The 22,528-nt window shown below is 42.4% G+C and overlaps 1 pseudogene; it reads right to left on the bottom strand.

Annotated features, from left to right (window-relative positions):
* LOC115147876 (voltage-dependent P/Q-type calcium channel subunit alpha-1A-like) overlaps window positions 1–22,528 on the bottom strand; it is a 184,189-nt pseudogene that overhangs the window by 69,535 nt on the left and 92,126 nt on the right.

Below are 22,528 nucleotides of genomic sequence, written 5' to 3'. Positions count from 1 at the left end.
ATACACATGCGGAGATCATCCGTCTAATGTCTAATGTCCATTGCTCGTGTTTCTTGGCCAAAACTGGTCTCTTCTTCTTATTGGTGTCCTTTAGTAGTGGTTTCTTTGCAGCAATTTGACCATGAAGGCCTGATTCACTCAGTTTCCTCTGAACAGTTGATGTTGAGATGTGTCTGTTACTTGAACTCTGTGAAGCATTTATTTGGCCTGCAATTTCTGAGGTTGGTAACTCTAATGAACTTATCCTCTGCAGCAGAGGTAACTCTAAATCTGTCATTCTGCCCCTGAGCAAGGCAGTAAACACACTGCAGTACACACACTGTTCCCTGGGCGCCGAAGACGTGGATGTCGATTATGGCAGCCCCCCGCACCTCTCTGATTCAGAGGGGTTGGGTTAAATGCGGAAGACACATTTCAGTTGAATGCATTCAGTTGTACAACTGACTAGGTATCCCCCTTTCCCTTTCTCTGATGAACTTATCCTCTGCAGCAGAGTTAACTCTGGCTCTTCCTTTTCTGTGGTGGTCCTCATGTGAGCCAGTTTCATCATAGAGCTTGATGGTTTTTGCAACTGCACTTGCAGAAACTTTTTGATGTCAAAGTTTTTGACATTTTCCGTATTGACTGACATTCATGTCTTTAAGTTATGATGGACTGTCGTTTCTCTTCACTTATTTGAGCTGTTCTTGCCACAATATGGACTTGGTCTTTTACCAAATAGGGCTATCTTCTGAAAACCTTGTCACAACCTTGTCACAACACAACTGATTGGCTCAAACGCATTAAGAAGGAAAGAAATTCCACAAATGAACCTTTAAGAAGGCACACCTGTTAATTGAAATGCATTCCAGGTGACTACCTTATAAAGCTGGTTGAGAGAATGCCAAGCGTGTGCAAAGATGTCATCAAGGCAAAGGGTGGCTATTTGAAGAATCTCAAATATTAAATATATTTTGATTTGTTTAACACTTTTTTGGTTACTACATGATTCCATATGTGTTATTTCATAGTGTTGATGTCTTCACTATTATTCACTACTATTATTATTCTACAATGTGGAAAATAGTAAAAATAAAGAAAAACCCTTGAATGAGTAGTTGTTCTAAAACTTTTGACCAGTAGTGTATATACACAGTATATGTTTATCTGAGGCTCTATGGGTAACATTTTACATTACCGTGTTGTTATTACTGTGTAATCATTCAGTACAGTACTACAATTATAGTTACTATTTTTTACACTACATTTACACTGTACGATACAGTTACTGTTGAAGTTACACTGTACTTACATGCATAACTAGACAGTAATAAAGGACTGTGAAGTGTCCCCGTTTTATTGTCTCTCACCTCTCCCTCCTCTTCTCCCCTGACCTTCCAGTCCTCCATGTCTCTCACCTCTCCCTCCTCTTCTCCCTTAACCTTCCAGTGTCTGTATCTCTCACCTCTCCCTCCCCCTCTCCCCTGACCTTCCAGTGTTTTGTATATCTCACCTCTCCCTCCCCCTCTCCCCTGACCTTCCAGTGTTTTGTATATCTCACCTCTCCCTCCCCCTCTCCCCTGACCTTCCAGTGTTTTGTATATCTCACCTCTCCCTCCCCCTCTCCCCTGACCTTCCAGTGTTTTGTATATCTCACCTCTCCCTCCCCCTCTCCCCTGACCTTCCAGTGTTTTGTATATCTCACCTCTCCCTCCCCCTCTCCCCTGACCTTCCAGTCCTCCGTGTCCATCTCGTTGTACAGGGCCTCTCTGCTGGTCATCAGGTTCTGTCTCCTTATCTCACTGGTCCTCTGTTCCCACACTGATTTACCACCAGCCTTATTATTCTTCTGCTGCTCCTTACTGTGGGGAGAGATAGGGGAGAGAAAAAAGAAAGAAAATAAGGAAGATAGAAAGAAAGAGAGAGAGAGGGAAGTGTAGAAGAAGAAGACACGGAGAGGAAGAGAGGGATAAGAAAGAAGAGAAGAGAAGGGGATCAGTAGAAGAAGAAGATACGGAGAGGAAGAGAGGGATAAGAAAGAAGAGAAGAGAAGGGGATCAGTAGAAGAAGAAGATACGGAGAGGAAGAGAGGGATAAGAAAGAAGAGAAGAGAAGGGGATCAGTAGAAGAAGAAGATACGGAGAGGAAGAGAGGGATAAGAAAGAAGAGAAGAGAAGGGGATCAGTAGAAGAAGAAGATACGGAGAGGAAGAGAGGGATAAGAAAGAAGACAAGAGGATAAGTAGAAGAAGAAGACACGGAGAGGAAGAGAGGGATAAGAAAGAAGACAAGAGGATCAGTAGAAGAAGAAGACACGGAGAGGAAGAGAGGGATAAGAAAGAAGACAAGAGGATCAGTAGAAGAAGAAGACACGGAGAGGAAGAGAGGGATAAGAAAGAAGACAAGAGGATCAGTAGAAGAAGAAGACACGGAGAGGAAGAGAGGGATAAGAAAGAAGACAAGAGAAGGGGATCAGTTGTGAATGTTGCTAGAAGAGATAGAAGAGAGAACTAGATGGTTTTTTCTCCCAGCCCCCCTAAGCGATGATATCATAGACCCAACAGCAGACAGACAGCCAGTGAGAAGAGTCCCTGTAGCCCACATAGGAATACACTGCAGAGGTGGATGTGATGATGATGATGATTACGATGATGAAGAAGATTGATTATGATGGAAGTGCCAATACATCAACAGATACCTCAAATTAAGGTATTTCTTTACACATCAATTGTTTATTACAAGATTTTGTTGAATAAACATTTTTGTTCGTTGAAGTTTTAAACCACATTCTTTTACCAAAATGATATCAACAAAATCTCAAACAGTTTGTTTCAATGTATACAAACGATTCCATTATTGCGAGACAAAGACAGAGACAAAGACATAGCCATGGACTTTTGAGAAGGTAGGGGGTGAAATGTGTTACAGCCGTCAGCCCCCTCTCAACTGCACCCCCACCCCCGGTCCCCTCCCAAATGACCCCTCCTGTACTTCCCCTCGAGCACCTCACTAACACCACTTACCTCCAACGATTCAGATAGTTCAGATCATTCTAGACGTAAATGAACTGACAAATCCTCATAGAAAAGAATGGTCAGTTTTCAATTCAAATATGACATTTCAATTCATCCTTTTGAATCTACTGAATTGAAACTGGAATTGACCCCAACGACCCCAGTTAGCCAGTTTATCACACCTACTAACAAAATGACAGCCAGCCAGAGGTGAACAAACAAACACCAAAACAGGGATCAGGAATTAGGATTGGCAAAACCCAAAAACGTTCCCAAAGTTCCCAGGTTTTCCAAAAACCCCAACTGGAATATTCCAACTGGAAATTAAAAAAATTATATTTTTTTTACCCCCGGAAGTCTTTAGAATTTTGCAACCCTAATCATGAAAACAGCACGGAAAGACTGAAAAAACTACACTAACAAAAGAACGACACAAACAAAAAAATAAAGGAAAAACAACATCAGAAAAGGATGGATGAGGAAAGGATAAAATAAAAAGTAAAAAATAAAAAAGTAAAGCGTAAAATGAAATAAACGAGTAAATACCAGTCAAGCACATTCTCTGTGGCATCGATACGCTCAGTTTTTGTTACTGTCACTCTGAAGAGGAGACAAGGAGGGAGGGAGCGACACAACCAACATAAAAACAACGCCGCCACAACCTTCCTCCCACCACTTCTACCGTACACAACGTTTATATACAACCTTCTCACAACATTTCCTTTTTTCTTTCGGTCCACAACGTTTCCACAACGTTGAGATGAGTGAGTGTGCTCAGAGTGTTGTTAGTGTAATGAGAAATAGGGGTGTTCGGAATAGGGTTAGTAAGGTGAATCGGATAAAAACAATATCCTCCCTCCACCTCTACTATATACAACGTTTATACAATGTTCGCAAGAGTGAAAGAGTGAGTCCTGGCTGTTAGTGTAAGGAGATGTGGCAAATCTTCTCACAACATAAACAGAACCTTCAGACAACCTGTAGACAATGTTTAGAAGAGTGAGTTAGTGTGTTCGTGTAGGAAGTAGGTTTAGTTACCGGTAGGTGGCGTGTATAAAAACAGCGCTGCTACAACCTTCCCATGTTTAAATAACCTTTAGACTAGGGTTGTCATGATACCAGTCTCACAAGAAAACAAAACATAAAGCGGACTTCAAACCAAATCAAATTTTATTAGTTACATGCGCCAAATACAAAAGCGAAATGCTTACTTACAAGCCCCTAACCAACAATGCAGTTTAAAAAATATGAATAAGAAATAAAAGTTACAAGTAGTTAAAGAGCAGTGTGTGGCGGCACCGGTAAGTCAAGGTCATTTTTTCTTTTTTCTTTATTTAATTGGCAAGTCGGTTAAGAACAAATTCTTATTTTGAATGATGGCCTAGGAACAGTGGGTTAACTGCCTTGTTCAGGGGAAGAACAACATATGATTATTTTATTTTCGTTTCTTTTACCTTGTCAGCTCAGGGATTTTATCTTGCAACCTTTCAGTTACAAGTCCAACGCTCTAACCACTAGACTACCTGCCACCCCATATGTACATGTAGATAGAGTTATTAAAGTGACTATGCATAGATAATAACAGAGAGTAGCAGCGGCGTAAAGGGGAGGGGGGGGCAATGCAAATAGTCTGGGTAGCCATTTGACTAGATATTCAGGAGTCTTATGGATTGGGGATAGAAGCTGTTTAGAAGCCTCTTGGACCTAGACTTGGCGCTCCGGTACCGCTTGCCGTGCGGTAGCAGAGAGAACAGTCTATGACTAGGGTGGCTGGAGTCTTTGCCAATTTTTAGGGCCTTCCTCTGACACCGCCTGGTAAATAGGTCCTGGATGGCAGGAAGCTTGGCCCCAGTGACGTACTGGGCCGTACACACTACCCTCTGTAGTGCCTTGCGGTCGGAGGCCGAGCAGTTGCCATTCCAGGCAGTGATGCAACCAGTCAGGATGCTCTCGATGGTGCAGCTGTAGAACCTTTTGAGGATTTAGAGGATCAGAGGACCCATGCCAAATCTTTTTGGTCTCCTGAGGGGGAATAGGTTTTGTCATGCCCCGTCGATGAGAATGGGGACGTGCTCAGTCCTCCTTTTCTTGTAGTCCACAATCATCTCCTTTGTCTTGATCACGTTGAGGGATAGGTTGTTGTCCTGGCACCACATGGCCAGGTCTCTGACCTCCTCCCTATATGCTCTCTTGTCGTTGTCGGTGATCAGGCCTACCACTGTTGTGTCATCTGCAAACTTAATGATGGTGTTCGAGTCGTGCCTGGCCGTGCAGTCATGAGTGAACAGGGAGTACAGGAGGGGACTGAGCACACACACCTGAGGGGCCCCCGTGTTGAGGATCAGTGTGGCGGATGTGTTGTTACCTACCCTTACCACCTGGGGGTGGCCCGTCAGGAAGTCCAGGATCCAGTTGCAGAGGGAGGTGTTTAGTCACAGGGTCCTTAGCTTAGTGATGAGCTTTGAGGGCACTATGGTGTTGAACGCTGAGCTGTAGTCAATGAATAGCATTCTCACATAGGTGTTCCTTTTGTCCAGGTGGGAAAGGGCAGTGTGGAGTGTAATAGAGATTGCATAATCTATGGATCTGTTAGGGCGGTATGCAAACTGGAGTGGGTCTAGGGTTTCTGGGATAATGGTGTTGATGTGAGCCATGACCAGCCTTTCAAAGCACTTCATGGCTACAGAGTGCTACGGGTCGGTAGTCATTTAGGCAGGTTACCTTAGTGTTCTTGGGCACAGGGACTATGCTGGTCTGCTTAAAATATGTTGGTATTATAGACTCGGACAGGGAGAGGTTGAAAATGTCAGTAAAGACACTTGCCAGTTGGTCAGCGCATGCCTGGAGTACACGTCCTGGTAATCCGTCTGGCCCTGCGGCCTTGTGAATGTTGACCTGTTTAAAGTTCTTACTCACATTGGCTGCAGGGGGCGAGATCACACAGTCGTCCAGAACAGCTGGTGCTCTCATGCATGTTTCAGTGTTATTTCCCTTGAAGCGAGCATAGAAGTAGTTTAGCTTATCTGGTTGGCTCGTTTTACTGGACAGCTCTAGGCTGTGCTTCCCTTTGTAGTCTGTAATGGTTTTCAAGCCTTGCCACATTCGACGAGTGTCGGAGCCGGTGTAGTACGATTCGATCTTAGTCCTGTATTGACACTTTGCTTATTTGATGGTTTGTCAGAGGGCATAGTGGGATTTCTTATAAGCTTCCGGGTTAGAGTCCCGCTCCTTGAAAGCGGCAGCTCTAGCCTTTAGCTCAGTGTGGATGTTGCCTGTTATTCATGGCTTCTGGTTGGGGTATGTACGTACGGTCACTGTGGGGACGACGTCATCGATGCACTTATTGAGGAAGCCAATGACTGATGTGGTATACTCCTCAATGCCATTGGAAGAATCACGGAAAATATTCCAGTCTGTGCTAGCAAAACAGTCCTGTAGCTTAGCATCTGCTTCATCTGACCATTCTTTTATTGACCGAGTCACTGGTGCTTCCTGCTTTAATTTTTGCTCGTAAGCAGGAATCAGAAGGATAGAATTATGGTCAGATTTGCCAAATGGAGGGCGAGGGAGAGCTTTGTACGCGTCTCTGTGTGTGGAGTAAAGGTGGTCTAGAGTTGTTTTCCCTCTGGTTGCACATTTAACATGCTGGTAGAAATGAGTTAAAACAAATGTAAGTTTCTCATGTTGGAAACAAACAGCCTTACGATGTCACCCAGAGTCACATGTTTATATTCCAAGCTATAGCACACTATATTTTACAGGACCAAAGAATTTAGTCTGCTTTCTGTTTTCCTTCCTGCCATGGAAAATCAGGTGTCGTAGTATTGCGATACTGGTACTGTGACAACATTTAGAAGAGTGCTTGGAAGGGGTTAGTTGTTGGAGTAACGTGTTTGTGCCTCTGTTTAAATCACCACCACAAAGTCAAAGACATTAGTATCTCATGTATGGCACCTTAAATGTATGTGTCTATGGCTGCATTTACACAAGCAGCTCAATTCTAATCTTTTGCCCAAAAGAGCTGATCTGATTGGTCAAAAGATCAGAATTGGGCTGCCTGTGTAAATGCAGCCTGTAATATTGTGTAACATGAAGTCTTGATAAACAGTATCTTAATACAGTATTGTTAATATATAGCAGGGAAATGTACACACACTCTCTCTCCTCCTTCCCATCCCCTACGTCCTCTAAGACATGACTAAACCTATTGTTCTCCGTGTAAAAAACCACTAAGACAGGCACAGAGTACCGGGTAAGGACTTTTATAAAGGGCTGGAGGGGCTTATGTAAAATCTGCTTCTCCTTGCAGAAACAGCAGACAATGGAACACACACACACAAAAGGGCACATCAAACATTTCAAAGGGCCACAGAATTTCAGTACAAACTATTTCCTTTTCCTGTCACTGTCTTTGATGATAAGAAGATGCCATTCTTCTGGCTGTAGTCTGTCTTTGCCCGCTGCGTTGCCGCGTAGCCACTTAGCTCGTTTCCATTGACTCTGAATGGAATTAGGGTGGAATTACGTTTTAGTGCACTCACTGTCAAATTTGATGATGCTTCAGACGTTTTTTTTTTATGGGACCTTGCCACACCTCGAAGCTCAAACTAGTATATTTAACCATGCTTCCTTCTCATTACTAGTATAGTGTATTTAACCTCCTTCTCATAATTACTGTAATGCATTTAACCTTGTACCTCTCTTGATGATAACTGGGATTCAATTTGAAGAAGCCTTAGGTCGAGTGGGAGATGGCGTGTGCGTCAGATTGAGTCTTGAAGTGTGTGTCGGTCAGATTGAGTAGAGTAATGGAGTGTACATTAGACTAAGTACTGTGTGTGTGTGTGTGTGTGTGTGTGTGTGTGTGTGTGTGTGTGTGTGTGTGTGTGTGTGTGTGTGTGTGTGTGTGTGTGTGTGTACAGTAGCAACTGTTTCCAGTGTATCAGTATATTTGCTTCCCATTAGTGACAGAACTGAAATAACCACAGATCTAGCAACAGACAGATAGATAGATATAATATAGATATAATATAGATAGATATATATATATAATATAGATATAATATAGATATAATATAGATAGATAGATATATATAATATAGATATAATATAGATATAATATAGATTGATGGATAGATAGATAGATATAATATAGATGGAATAAAGATAGATAGATATAATATAGATATAATATAGATTGATGGATAGATAGATAGATATAATATAGATGGAATAAAGATAGATAGATATAATATAGATATAATATAGATAGATAGATATAATATAGATAGATAGATAGACAGATAGATAGATAGATATAATATAGATATAATATAGATATAAGATAGATAGATAGATAGATAGATAGAATATAGATATAATATAGATGGAATATAGATAGATAGATATAATATAGATGGAATATAGATAGATAGATATAATATAGATATAATATAGATATAATATAGATATAATATAGATGGATAGATAGATATAATATAGATATAATATAGATATAATATAGATAGATAGAATATAGATAGATAGACTATAGATACATAGAATATAGATAGATAGCCTTATTCTAAAATGTATTACATTGTTTTTCCCCTCATCAATCTAGAAACAATACCCCATAATGACAAAGCAAAAACAGGTTTTTATACATTTTTGCAAATATATATAAAAAAAGTAAATATCAAATTTACATCAGTATTCAGACCCTTTACTCAGCACTTTGTTGACACACCTTTGGCAGTGATTACAGCCTTGAGTCTTCTTGGGTCTGTCAATGTGGCCATCGGGTTCTTGGTCACCTCCTTGACCAAGGCCCTTCTGCTCAGTTTGGCCGGGAGGCCAGCTCTAGGAAGAGTCTTGGTGGTTCTAAACTTCTTCCATTTATGAATGATGGAGCTCACTGTGTTCTTGGGGACCTTCAATGCTGCAGAAATTGTTTGGAACCCTTCCCCAGATCTGTGCCTCGACACAGTCCTGACTCGGAGCTCTACGGAAAATTCCTTTGACCTCACAGCTTGTTTTTTTTTGCTCTGACATGCACTGTCAACTGTGGGACCTTATATAGACAGGTGTGTGCCTTTCCATATCATGTCCAATCAATTGAATTTACCACAGATGGACTCCAATCAAGTTGTAGAAACATCAAGGATGATCAATGGAAACAGGATGCAGCTGAGCTCAATGTCGAGTCTCATAGCAAAGGGTCCGAATACTTATGTAAATAAGGTATTTACATTCTAAAAACCTGTTTTTGCTTTGTCATTATGGGCTGTTGTGTGTAGATTGATGAGGATTATTTTTTTAAATCCATTTAGAACAAGGCTGTAATGTAAGAAATGTGAAAAAAGTAAAGGGATCTGAATACTTTCCGAATGCACTGTAGATAGATAGATATATAAAATATAGATAGATAGATATATAGAATATAGATAGAATATAGATAGATAGAATATAGATATAATATATATAGATAGAGAGAGAGAGAATATAGATAGATAGATGTGTACTCTACTCACGCAGCGATGGAGAGGTTAGCGGCAGACAGAGGACTAACTTCAGCCACCTCCTTGGCCTTCTGCAGGGTTGTCTTGGCATTAGCTGCCTCTTCTTGCTCCTCCTCATCCTGGAGAGAGAGAGAGAGGGAGGGTGAGAGAGGGAGGGAGAGGGAAGGAGAAATAAACAGAGGGAGAGAGGGAGTGAGAGGGAGAGAGAGGGAGGGAGAGAGAGGGAGGGAGAGGGAAGGAGAAATAAACAGAGGGAGAGAGGGAGAGAAATAAATAGAGAGAGATAAAGAAAGTGAGAGAGAGAGAAAGAGAGAGAGAGAGAAAGAGAGAGCATTAGCCATATGAAATAGACCTTATTCAGTCTGTATGTTCTAACCATTGACAGCTAGTGGGGTGTAGAACGTTGGTCAATTAACAATGGCCGCCGTCTGAATAAGGTCTATAGCCTGGTCCAGTCAGTAGTAGGCAGGCTCAGTAGAAGAGTAATACAGTACAGTATAATTCCCAAAATTCCATAGTTTTCCAGAAATCCTTGTTGGAAGTTCCTGGAATTAGGAGGGCATAAGCAGGAAATCCAGGAATCCTGGAAAACCCTGGGAATTTGGAGAAAGTTACCGGAATTGTGCAACCCTAGTACCATAATGTCACGTCCTGCTCAGTAAAGGGGTATTTTGTTATTGTAGTTTGGTCAGGACGTGGCAGGGGGTGTTTGTTTAGAATGTCTCGGGGTTTGTTGGTCTATGTGCTTATGTAAGAGGGGTGTTTGTTTAGAGTGTTCCGGGTTTTTGGTCTATGTTCTATGTTAGTGTATTTCTATGTTCAGTCTTTCTATTTCTATGTTTAGGGTTTGTTGATTGACCTTCAATTGGAGGCAGCTGTTCCTCATTGCCTCTGATTGAAGGTCCTATGTATAGGGGTGTTTGTGCTATGGGGGTTTGTGGGTAGTTGTCTCCTGTTTTGTGTCTGTGCACCTGACAGGACTGTTTAGTGTCGTTTGTTGTTTTGTATACGTGATTTGTTTATTTTTCCTTCTTTTGATTTAATAAAGAAGATGAGTATACACGTTCCCGCTGCACCTTGGTCTAATCCTTACAGCGCCCGTTACACATAATCGCAAGGTGAGGTACAGTAAGGACAGCTCTAGGATCAGCTTGCCATCCCCAAATCCTAACCTTAACGTTATTGGGGAAAACGCAAAAACTGACCCAAGATCAGAATAGAGTATAAGGATTACTTCACCCATACAGTCATAGCCAGGTTATGTACAGTTATAGCCAGGTTATGTACAGATATAGAAAGGTTATAACCAGGTGAGGTAAAGTAAGGTATAATGTGGACCAGTACCTTGGTCAACTCCTGAGCATTGGCCAGATTGTCCACGGCGATAGCTAAGAACACATTCAGCAGGGTGTCTGAGAGCAGGGGGTTAAGGAACCGAAAGGACCAACTCAGAAACATTGTGACACAAGCCATGACATTCTGATGAGTATCTGTTTCCTCTGTGTTCCTCTAGAATGTCTCTACGTGTGTTTTTACGTGTCGCATTACACACACACACACACACACACCATAGAGAGACTTCAGTTGTACTGAAGTGTTTGTGTATGCATTTATATATATGTGTGTGTGTGTGTGTGGTGCGTGTGTGTATGCATTTCTGTGTGTATGTGTATGTGTGTATCAGCGTAGACCTGTGTGTGTGTGTGTGAGTCAGCATAGAGCCATGGTCATCAGGATACAGTTGCCGAAGAGTGTGAGCACTATGAAGAAGACGGAGTAGGCCATTCCACCGTTTACTCCTCCCTGAGACTTGATCCCATCATACATCACCATGTTCCAGTCTTCACCCGTCAGGATCTGAATACACACACACACACACACACACACACAACACACAACACACACACACACACACACACACACACACACACACACACACACACACACACACACACAGAGAGATCATCATACATGACACACGTCATATCTGTGCAGTTTCCATATGACACACGGCACAGTAAAACACTAGTGTTGAGCCATTTGCATGTGCGCACACTCACGGGAGAAAAATACAAGATGTTACTACACACGTAATCAACGCACAAAGCGTGTTCACACAATGTTCACACAACGTGAGTCCAGCTATTCAGAGAAACCCAATAGGAGAACTAAATACAATAACAAACAAGTCCTACGAGTCAGAGACTGGAACAGCCAATCAAATCTAGAAACAGGATGTGAACACAATGACCAGAGTGCTGTACTACCATGTCAAAAGCACAGAGAGCAGGTGTTTGGTATGAGACAGAATGTACAGTGTGGGCCCTTTCACATCCCCCTGTGTGATCCCAATCCTGGGGCGTTTGGTACCCCGATTCACTCTAGTAGGCATGTGTAATACCTGGCTGTAGCGAATCCTGGCCCTGCGTGAGTAGCGGGTCTAAGATGCAGGACCAGTGGACCTATCAGGTATTGTAATGCGGCAGCGCGAGTCGCGTGGAATTTTTTGCCTGTTGTAAACAGACTAGCTCGCTGACGTCATGTCAAATATGCATGTTTCTAACCGCGCCCTCAAACGGTTATTTTCAGGTCTTGGGAAAGCAAAACATATTATGTAGAATTCTCACAAACGCTCCAGCAAACCGAACCAGGTAACCAAATTTCATATGTGAAAGCGCCCTGTATCACCAAAGAATGGTCCAATGTCTAACCTGAAATACTGTCATTATAGCTGCAGGAAAGGTGTCAAAGTTGGTGGCCGGCGTGCCACCTTCAAAGTTGAATCTGGAAGGGAGAAAGAGAGCGGGAGAAAGAGAGAGGGGGAGAGAGGGACAAAGGGAGAGAGAGGAGCGAGCGAGAGAGAAGTGCGAGACATTATGATATATCATGGATACGTCCGGACAGATCCACACAGAAGGAAGTCCATTGTGAGTTGACAGTTCCTCAAGTCTCTCTCTCCACGCCATGAAGTCCATCATCAGTTTATGCGTGTGTGTGTATTCCATTTTACATTTCAGTCATTTAACAGATGTTCTTATCCAGAGTGACTTACAGGAGCAATTAGGGTTAAGTGCCTTGCTCAAGGGAACATCAACATATTTTTCACCTAGTCCGCCTGGGGATTCGAACCAGCGACCTTTGGGTTACTGGCCCAATGTCTACCTGCCTCCCATGGTCTATTTATGTGTGTGTGTGGGTGTGTACGTAACAGCCCTTGGATTCCTGCATGTATGTGTGTGTGTGTGTGTGTGTGTGTGTGTGTGTGTGTGTGTGTGTGTGTGTGTGTGTGTGTGTGTGTGTGTGTGTGTGTGTGTGTGTGTGTGTGTGTGTGTGTGTGTGTGTCGGCGTGCGTGTGAACCTGTGTGTGTGTGTGTGTGTGTGTACTGACTGTCCACCGAAGAGCTGCATGCCCAAAAGGGCAAAGACGACAATGAAGAGGAAGAGGAGGAAGAGCAAACTGATGATGGACTTCATAGAGTTGAGTAATGATACCACCAAGTTACGTAGAGGGGCCCAGTACCTAGGGAGAGAGGGATGAGGACAGAGGATGAGAAAGAGGGGGAGGGAGAGAGAGAGAGAGTGGGTAGGAAGGAAGGAAGGAAGGAAGAAAGGAAGAAAGGGAAGAGAGAGGTTAGTGGACAGGTATAAAAAAACATCAAGACATCAAAACCACTTTTGTGTCAAACTGGCTAGGTCAGAGAAAGAGAAGAAAGCAAGGGAGGAAAAGAGACAAATGCAGACAGTAGTGATGGCCGACTGGAAAATAGAAACAGAGAGAAAATGACAAAGTCAGAAGAAGAGAGAAGAGAAAAGGATGGAGAAAGGCTGATGATGCAACTAGCCTGTAGCAGTGGTGAAACACAGAATCCCTTGGTGACTGAAGATGCCAAACAACGCTGTGTGTGAGACTCACTTGGTGACTTTGAAGATCCTGAGCAGTCGGAGGGCTCTTAACACACTGATGCCAAACGATGTCCCTGGCTTAATGACCGCGTATATCACCTCAAATATACTGCCCACGATCACCTAACACACACACACACACACATGTATTCATGTGGATTAGAACACACATAAAGTGAATTGACTGGTTCTGAATGATAAAAACAAAAAGGTATCGTCACTTCATAGTCAATATAGTTCAGCTAGTGCCAATGAAATGATTTTCAGCTTCAGATGCACATTAACAACAGTAGTAGAAGCTATAGTAGTAGTATACTGGTGGTATAGTAGTAGTATAGTAGTAATATATTAGTAGTATACTGGTGGTATAGTAGTAGTATAGTAGTAATATATTAGTAGTATACTGGTGGTATAGAAGTAGTATAGTAGTAATATAGTAGTAGTATACTGGTGGTATAGTAGTAGTATAGTAGTAATATAGTAGTAGTATACTGGTGGTATAGTAGTAGTATAGTAGTAATATAGTAGTAGTATACTGGTGGTATAGTAGTAGTATAGTAGTAATATATTAGTAGTATACTGGTGGTATAGTAGTAGTATAGTAGTAATATATTAGTAGTATACTGGTGGTATAGTAGTAGTATAGTAGTAATATATTAGTAGTATACTGGTGGAATAGTAGTAGTATGGTAGTAATATAGTAGTAGTATACTGGTGGTATAGCAGTAGTATAGTAGTAATATAGTAGTAGTATACTGGTGGAATAGTAGTAGTATGGTAGTAATATAGTAGTAGTATACTGGTGGTATAGCAGTAGTATAGTAGTAATATAGTAGTAATATACTGGTGGTATAGTCGTAGTATAGTAGAAATATAGTAGTATAGTAGTAGAACAGTAGTAGTGTAGTAGTAGTAATTTAGTAATATAGTAGTAGTATAGTAGTAGTAGTGTAGTAGTAGTAATATAGTAGTAGTATAGTAATAGAATAGTAGTAATATAGTAGTGGTATAGTAGTAATATAGTAGTAGCAGGAGTAACAACTCTACTCACAACACAGTCAAAGCAGTTGAAGGAGGAGTTGAAGTAGGGCCTAGTCCCCAAGCCATACATCTTAATACACATCTCTGACATGAACAGACCCAGGAATATAAACTCTGCATAGACTGGAGAGAGAGAGAGAGAGAGAGAGAGAGGCATGAGGAGAGAAGGGGGGATTTAGATGGAGAGAAAGAGAAAGTGGGTAGAGAAGGAGGAAGGGAAGAGATAGAGAATCAGGTTAGATGACTGGAGATCAATAATGACATTAGCTAGTCTATGATGGCAGACTGCTGTGATGATAACTCTACATGATTAATAGACTTCATCAGCTAGACATCTTATGGAAATTAGAGTGGACACTAGCCATGCATAATCACTTCAGTTCAGGAAGTGTGTGTGAGACTCACAGAGAACGGCGGACAGCATCTCAGGCGTGGTCGTAGTGCACATTGTGTTGAGGTGAGGTGTGTGTGTGTGATCATGGAGAGTGTGTGGGTGTGTTTGCATGTGCGTGTTTTCATGTGTGTGTGCATGTACATCTACTCACAGAGAAAGTCGGAGAGGATCTCAGGCTGTTCATAGTGTACCACCGCCACACACATGGTGTTGAGGCCCACCAGACTCAGTACGGTCCAGTAGAAGGCCTGAGTCTTCACCATCTTACGGATGAAGAACCGGATCCGCCGCTCGTTCCTATTGTAGTTGGACCCATCCTGTAGACTACCTCGGCCAAACGGGTCTCCTAGAAGATGAAGAGTTATAGATCTGTCATTCGCCTTGAAAGCAGCATTTGATAAGCGGTAGATCCGTTCTATCCGTGCTATTTCTATGCTAAGTATTTTTAGTTTTGATTTTGTTTGTCATACTGTATGTATCACTTTATATTTATTTTAAATGTGTATTTTGTTGTTTGTTAATTCTTGTGTTTTTTTTATATACATGAAATATGTAGTGCATCAAATAATTCTGCATCGCTGCCATTAATAAATCATTTTAAGTTCATTGAACTTCAGCCTAACTTTTTTAGTTAAGTTGGAACAACATTTTTGCCAACTTGTCTAGTTGATTTTTGGCCAACTTTAAATGTCAACTTTACACTTCTACAAAAAGTTGAGTGAACTCAAAAACGGTATGGAACTAGTTACTAAAATATCTTGAGCTGGGCAACCTTGATTTAACATGTTTATTATTTCAATGTTTTTAGGAATATCGGTAGCAACAACAGAATAAAAACATTTTGATTTACATACCTACAGTAAGAGCAACAACAGAATAAACGCATTTTGAATTGCATACCTACAGTAGGAAAATATTAGAATATCTTCTTTCTAATGATGTGAAATTTATTTCTCAACTCCTAATATTGAGCAAGTTACACTCACTGAAGTCTCTGACATAGACTTTGAAAAAGCCCCCGCAAACAGTCAAGTGACACTGACTGATGGTAAAAGCTTTTTTGACTTGAACATACATTTTTGCCAACACTTTGCTAACTTTTGTTTAACCAGCTAAACAGCTGCTTTTAGTGAAAACGTGTTTGGAGTTACCTTTCTAGCTAATAGCCTATGTTATAGTTTACACTTCCTCCAATTATAATGTGGAGAGGTCAAAATAATGAAAAGATCTACAAAATCTGTTCATATTAAAATGTTGAGGCGCCTGAGCAAGAAAAGTTTGAAGATCCCTGTTTTACACTGTAATGCTTCTTCATTAAATGATTATGATATTATAAATAATTGTGGAATAAAAACCATTAGCTCCACCGTCTTCCCCCTCCTCTGGATTCAGCAGCTCTTTCTTGTTCTTGGTCTTGACGGTACCTGGAGGATATAGAAAGATAGAGAGAGATTGGAACATTCTCTCTTTCTCTCTCTTAGACACACACACTCATTCTCTCTCTCGGTATCACAAACAAGGTTTCCATCCAACCTTTTTATGTGACTAAAGTACATCTCGGATTTCCATCATGACAGGCCTGATGGAAACCGAACTTTCTTCGCCAAACTTTCCAAACGTCGACAAAACAAAATACACAAGACAAGGTAGGATCTTTTTGTGCCAGTAAAATAAATTATGCGAGAAATGGCAGTGGAAACCCTTTTATGCGCAAATATTGATATAATAACCATCATATTGTAAAGTTGGAGTCACGCGATGACATGTTGTGTGGTCCTCCCACTACGACTCGTCAGGAAAGCACGCAGTTTATTAGGCTCCAGATGAAAGACAGTGTTGTGAAAGTCACAGGAGGCTGGTGGCACCTTCATTAGGGAGGACGGGCTTGTTTTAATGACTGGAGCGGAATCAGTGGAATGGTAACAAATACATCAAACACATGGTTACCATGGTTTCCAGGTGTTTGATGCCATTCTATCTCCTCCTTTCCGGCCATTATTATGAGCCGTTCTGTGGTGAAAGTGCAACATGATGAGCTTGATGTTCCTTTCCAGTTAATATTGAGGGTCTTATTCTGGTGACATGATAATCGATGCTTGGCTGCCATTTGACAAATAAAAAGAATCTTGCTCCGTTTTACGGGCCCCTAACCAACTGCACTATTTTGTTTGTTTTTCGTGTGTGTGTAACTCATTTGGTACATAATGTTGCTGCTACCGTCTCTTATGACCAAAAAGAGCTTCCGGACATCAGAACAGCGATTACTCACCTTGAACTGGACAAAGAATTTTGATTTAATGAGTCCGACGCTGCTTTGTCGAGACAAGGCCCAAATCCCCATCATCAGCGTGAAGAAAAGATGGAGAAAGAGGGGGAGGAGGGCTGGGTGCCTTGTAAGAATTCGCAGACAAGTAGGTAAACCATCACTACCCTCGGTATTATTGGCCAACGTGTAATCATTGGAAAACAAACTGGACGATCTACGATAAAGACTATCCTACCAACGGGACATTAAAAACTGTAATATCTTATGTTTCACCGAGACTTGGCTGAACAAAGACAAGGATAATATAGAGCTGGCTGGCTTCTCCGTGTTTTGGCAGGACAGAGCAGTTACGTCTGGTAAGACGAGGGGTGGGGGTGTAGACACACTAGTGTCTATTTGCCAATAACTGCAGGTGCGCGATGTCTAATATTAAAGAAGTCTCAAGGTATTGCTCGCCTGAGGTAGTATACCTCATGATAAGCTGTAGACCACAGTATCTACCAAGAGATTTCTCATCTATATTATTCGTAGCCATCTATTTACCACCACAAACCGATGCGGGCACTAAGACCGTACTCAACGAGCTGCATAAGGCCATAAGCAAACAAGAAAATTCTCATTCAGAAGTGGCGCTTCTAGTAGCCTGTGACTTTAATGAGGGCAAACTTAAATCTGTTTTACATAATTTATACCAGCATGTCACATGTGCAACCAGAGGGTGAAAAAAACTCTAGACCACCTTTACTCCACACACAGAGACTCTCCCTCGCCCTCCATTTTGCAAATCTGACCATAATTCTATCCTCCCGATTCCTGCTTCCAAGCAAAAATGAAAGCAGGAAGTACCACTGCCTCGCTCAATACGGAATTGGTCAGATGACGCGGATGCTACGCTACAGGACTGTTTTGCTAGCACAGACTGGAATATGTTCCGGGATTCATCCAATGGCATTGAGGAATATATCGACTCAGTCACCGGCTTCATCAATAAGTGCATTGATGACATCGTCCCCACAGTGACCGTACTTGCATTTCCCAACCAGAACCCATGGATTACAGGCAACTGTGCACCTAGCTAAAGGCTAAAGCTGCCGCTTTCAAGGAGTGGGAAACCAATCCGGATGCTTATAAGAAATCCCACTATGCCCTCAGACGAACCACCAAACAGGTAAGCATCAATACAGGACTAAGATTGAATCCTACTACATCAGCTCTGACACTAGTCGGATGTGGCAGGGATTGAAAACTATTACGGACTACAAAGGGTAACACAGCCGCGGGGTGCCCAGTGACGCGAGCCTACCAGACTAGCTAAAAGCCTTTTATGCTCGCATCGAGGCAAGCAACACTGAAGCATGCATGAGAGCACCAGCTATTCCGGACGACTGTGTGATCACGCTCTCCGTAACCGATGTGAGCAAGACCTTTAAACAGGTCAAAATTCACAAAGCCGCGGGGCCAAACGGATTATCAGGACGTGAACTCAAAGCATGCGCGGATCAACTGGCAAGTGTCCTCACTGACATTTTCAACCTCTCCCTGTCCGAGTCTATAATACCTATATGTTTCAAACGGACCACTATAGTCCCTTTGCCCAAGAAAGCGAAGGTAACCTGCCTAAATGATTACCGCCCCGTAGCACTCACGTCAGTAGCCATGAAGTGCTTTGAAAGGCTGGTCATGGCTAACATCAACACCATCATGCCCTAAACCCTAGACCCACTCCAATTCTCATACCGCCCCAACAGATCCATAGTTGATGCAATCTCTATTGCACTCCACACTGCCCTTTCCCACCCGGACAAAATGAACACCTATGTGAGAATGCTGTTCATTGACTACAGCTCAGCGTTCAACACTATAGTGCCCACGAAGCTCATCACTAAGCTAAGGACCCTGGGACTAAACACCTCCCTCTGCAACTGGATCCTGGACTTCCTGATGGGCCGCCCCCAGGTGGTAAGGGTAGGCAACAACACACACTGATCCTCAACACGGGGGCCCCTCAGGTGTGCGTGCTTAGTCCCGTCCTGTACTCCCTGTTCACCCACGACTGCGTGGCCAAGCACGACTCCAACACCATCATTAAGTTTGCTGACGACACAACAGCGGTAGGCCTGATCGCCGACAACGATGAGGCGGCCTATAGGGAGGAGGACAGAGACCTGGCAGTGTGATGCCAGGACAACAACCTCTCTCTCAATGTGAGCAAGACAAAAGAGCTGATTGTGGACTACAGGAAAAGGAGGGCCAAACAGGACCCCATTGAAATCGACGGGACTGAAGTGAAGCGGGTCAAGAGTTCCTTGGTGTCCATATCACCAACAAACTAACATGGTCCAAACACACCAAAGAGGGCACGACAGCACCTTTTCCCCCTCAGGAGAAAAGATTTGGCATGGGTCTCCAGATCCTCAAAAAGTTCTACAGCTCTACCATCAAGAACATCCTGACTGGTTGCATCACCGCCTGGTATGGCAACTGCTCGGCATCTGACCGTAAGGCGCTACAGAGGGTAGTGTGTACGGCCCAGTACTTCACTGGGGCCAAGCTTCCTGCCATCCAGAACCTATATCCTAGGCAGTGTCAGAGGAAAGGCCCTAAAAATTGTCAAAGACTCCAGTCACCAAAGTCATAGACTGTTCTCTCTGCTAGCGCACAGCAAGTGGTACCGGAGCGCCAAGTCTAGGACTAAAAGGCTCCTTAACAGCTTCTACCCACAAGCCATAAGACTGCTGAACAGCTAGTCAAATGGCTACCCAGACTATTTACATTGAACCCCCCCCCCCCCCCTTTGTTTTCTCACTGCTGCTACTCTCTGTTTATTATCTATGCATAGTCACATTACAAATGACCTGGACTAACCTGTACCCCGCACGTTGACTCGGTACCGGTACCCTCTGTGTTACTTTTTGATTGACTCCATTTTTTTAAACTTTAGTTTATTTAGTAAATATTTTATTAACTCTATTTCTTGAACTGCATTGTTGCTTAAGTAAGTAAGTAAACATTTCACGATAAGGTCTACACCTGTTGAATTTGGCGCATGTGACAATACCAGAGTGGGTACACTCACTATACAACACACATTGTTTTGTGAGCAAACCATCAGTAGAGTTGGAAATGCGATGGAAACCCATTTAACTTGGATTTTTTATACAGTAAATGGGAATTTAACCGTTAAAAGATGTTTATGTGCACTACATCATCACGTACAGCCTGTTATCTGTCAATGTGATGGAATCACATCTCTGGAGGGAAAAAGCACGGGGGGGGGGGTAGAAAATCTATCACCAGTTGGATGGAAATCTAGCTTCTTTCTCAAATTGTTCTCTCTCTCAACCAGCATGATTCTCTCATACACTTTCTGTCTCTCTCTCAACCAACATGATTCTCTCATACACTTTCTGCCTTTGACTCATTTCTTTCTTCTCCCCCCCCCCCCCCCCCCCCCCACTCTGACTGAAGTAGACTGAAGTAACTTTACCGGTGAAAATGGTACCATCCTCATTCAGAAGGACCTCCTCTGTAGAAACACAATAACACATGGTCAACAACAACACATGATGTCGGTTGTCAGTTTGTATAGAGTTAAAGAGCAATATCTTTAAGAACATTGTTACAGTTTGTGTTTGTGTAAAGGAAGTGTGTGTGTGTGTATGTGTATGTGATTGTGTGGGTGTGCATGTACTTACCTGCTTTACAGATCCATTCTAGATATCCGTTCAGCTCTCTCTCTATTTGTTGCTGGCGTCTCAATTTTAGGAACTCTGCACGGTTCTCTACCCGCTCTCTCTCTTTGGCAAACTCTCTGTAGGGGTAGTGCACACAGTCACAATCACTTACTGCTAACACACTATATCTAGTACACACTCTAGGGTCACACACTCACAATCACTTACTGGTTACACACTATATCTAGTACACACACTAGGGTCACACACAATCACTTACTGGTAACACACTATATCTAGTACACACACTAGGGTCACACACACACAATCACTTACTGGTAACACACTATATCTAGTACACACACTAGGGTCACACACAATCACTTACTGGTAACCCACTATATCTACTATACACACTAGGGTCACACACTCATAATCACTTACTGGTAACACACTATATCTAGTACACACACTAGGGTCACACACACACACACAATCACTTACTGGTAACACACTATATCTACTACACACACTAGGGTCACACACACACAATCACTTACTGGTAACCCACTATATCTAGTACACACACTAGGGTCACACACAATCACTTACTGGTAACCCACTATATCTAGTACACACACTAGGGTCACACACACACAATCACTTACTGGTAACACACTATATCTAGTACACACACTAGGGTCACACACACACAATCACTTACTGGTAACACACTATATCTAGTACACACACTAGGGTCACACACTCACAACCACTTACTGGTAACACACTATATCTAGTACACACACTAGGGTCACACACAATCACTTACTGGTAACCCACTATATCTAGTACACACACTAGGGTCACACACACACAATCACTTACTGGTAACACACTATATCTAGTACACACACTAGGGTCACACACACACAATCACTTACTGGTAACCCACTATATCTAGTACACACACTAGGGTCACACACACACAATCACTTACTGGTAACACACTATATCTAGTACACACACTAGGGTCACACACAATCACTTACTGGTAACCCACTGTATCTAGTACACACACTAGGGTCACACACACACACACACACACACACACACACACACACACACACACACACACAGCAGGTAAAATACTGAGTCTAAATCTCTAGTCACATGTGAATGAATAGCACTCCCCTTTTCTGAAGAGTTCCATAAATCGACATCCATGGATTACCACGCTCTTCCCAGACTCCCTGGCGAACGGGCGCAATAAAAGCATGTGTGTGTGTCTCTACTGTGTGTGCGTGTCTTCCCGTCCGCTGTGCGTCAGTGGATTTGGGGCGAACTCAGATTAGCAGAGTTCAGTCAGTGTGAGGGGATTGAGGGGTGAGCTCTGTTGAAAATGCCTGTCAGATTAGCAGGTTAACCAACACACAGACTCCTCTCGAAGAAACGGCTGATAATAACTTCCTCATAATGGAATAATTGAATAACATCGCCCTGCGCTCAGCTGAATAGGGTTGATGTTACAGATTTAGAATTAGTGTTAAAATACACTTAGGATCACTCTTGGAAAAACGTCAATCTAGGAGATGTGAAGTCGTGTTTATATGTGTTAAAGACCATTCTATACACTTAGGATATCAGTTAGGATAAGTGTTTAACGCTGTTACAGATGTAGTATAACGGTTTAATACTTCTCTGTTATAGAGTTAGGATAATTCTTAAAGAATCTCA

The sequence above is a fragment of the Salmo trutta genome, chromosome 14 (genome assembly GCF_901001165.1).
Source record: "Salmo trutta chromosome 14, fSalTru1.1, whole genome shotgun sequence".
Lineage (NCBI taxonomy): Eukaryota > Metazoa > Chordata > Actinopteri > Salmoniformes > Salmonidae > Salmo > Salmo trutta.
Note: the sequence above shows the minus strand (reverse complement) of the source record. Positions and strands in the feature narration are given on the sequence as shown.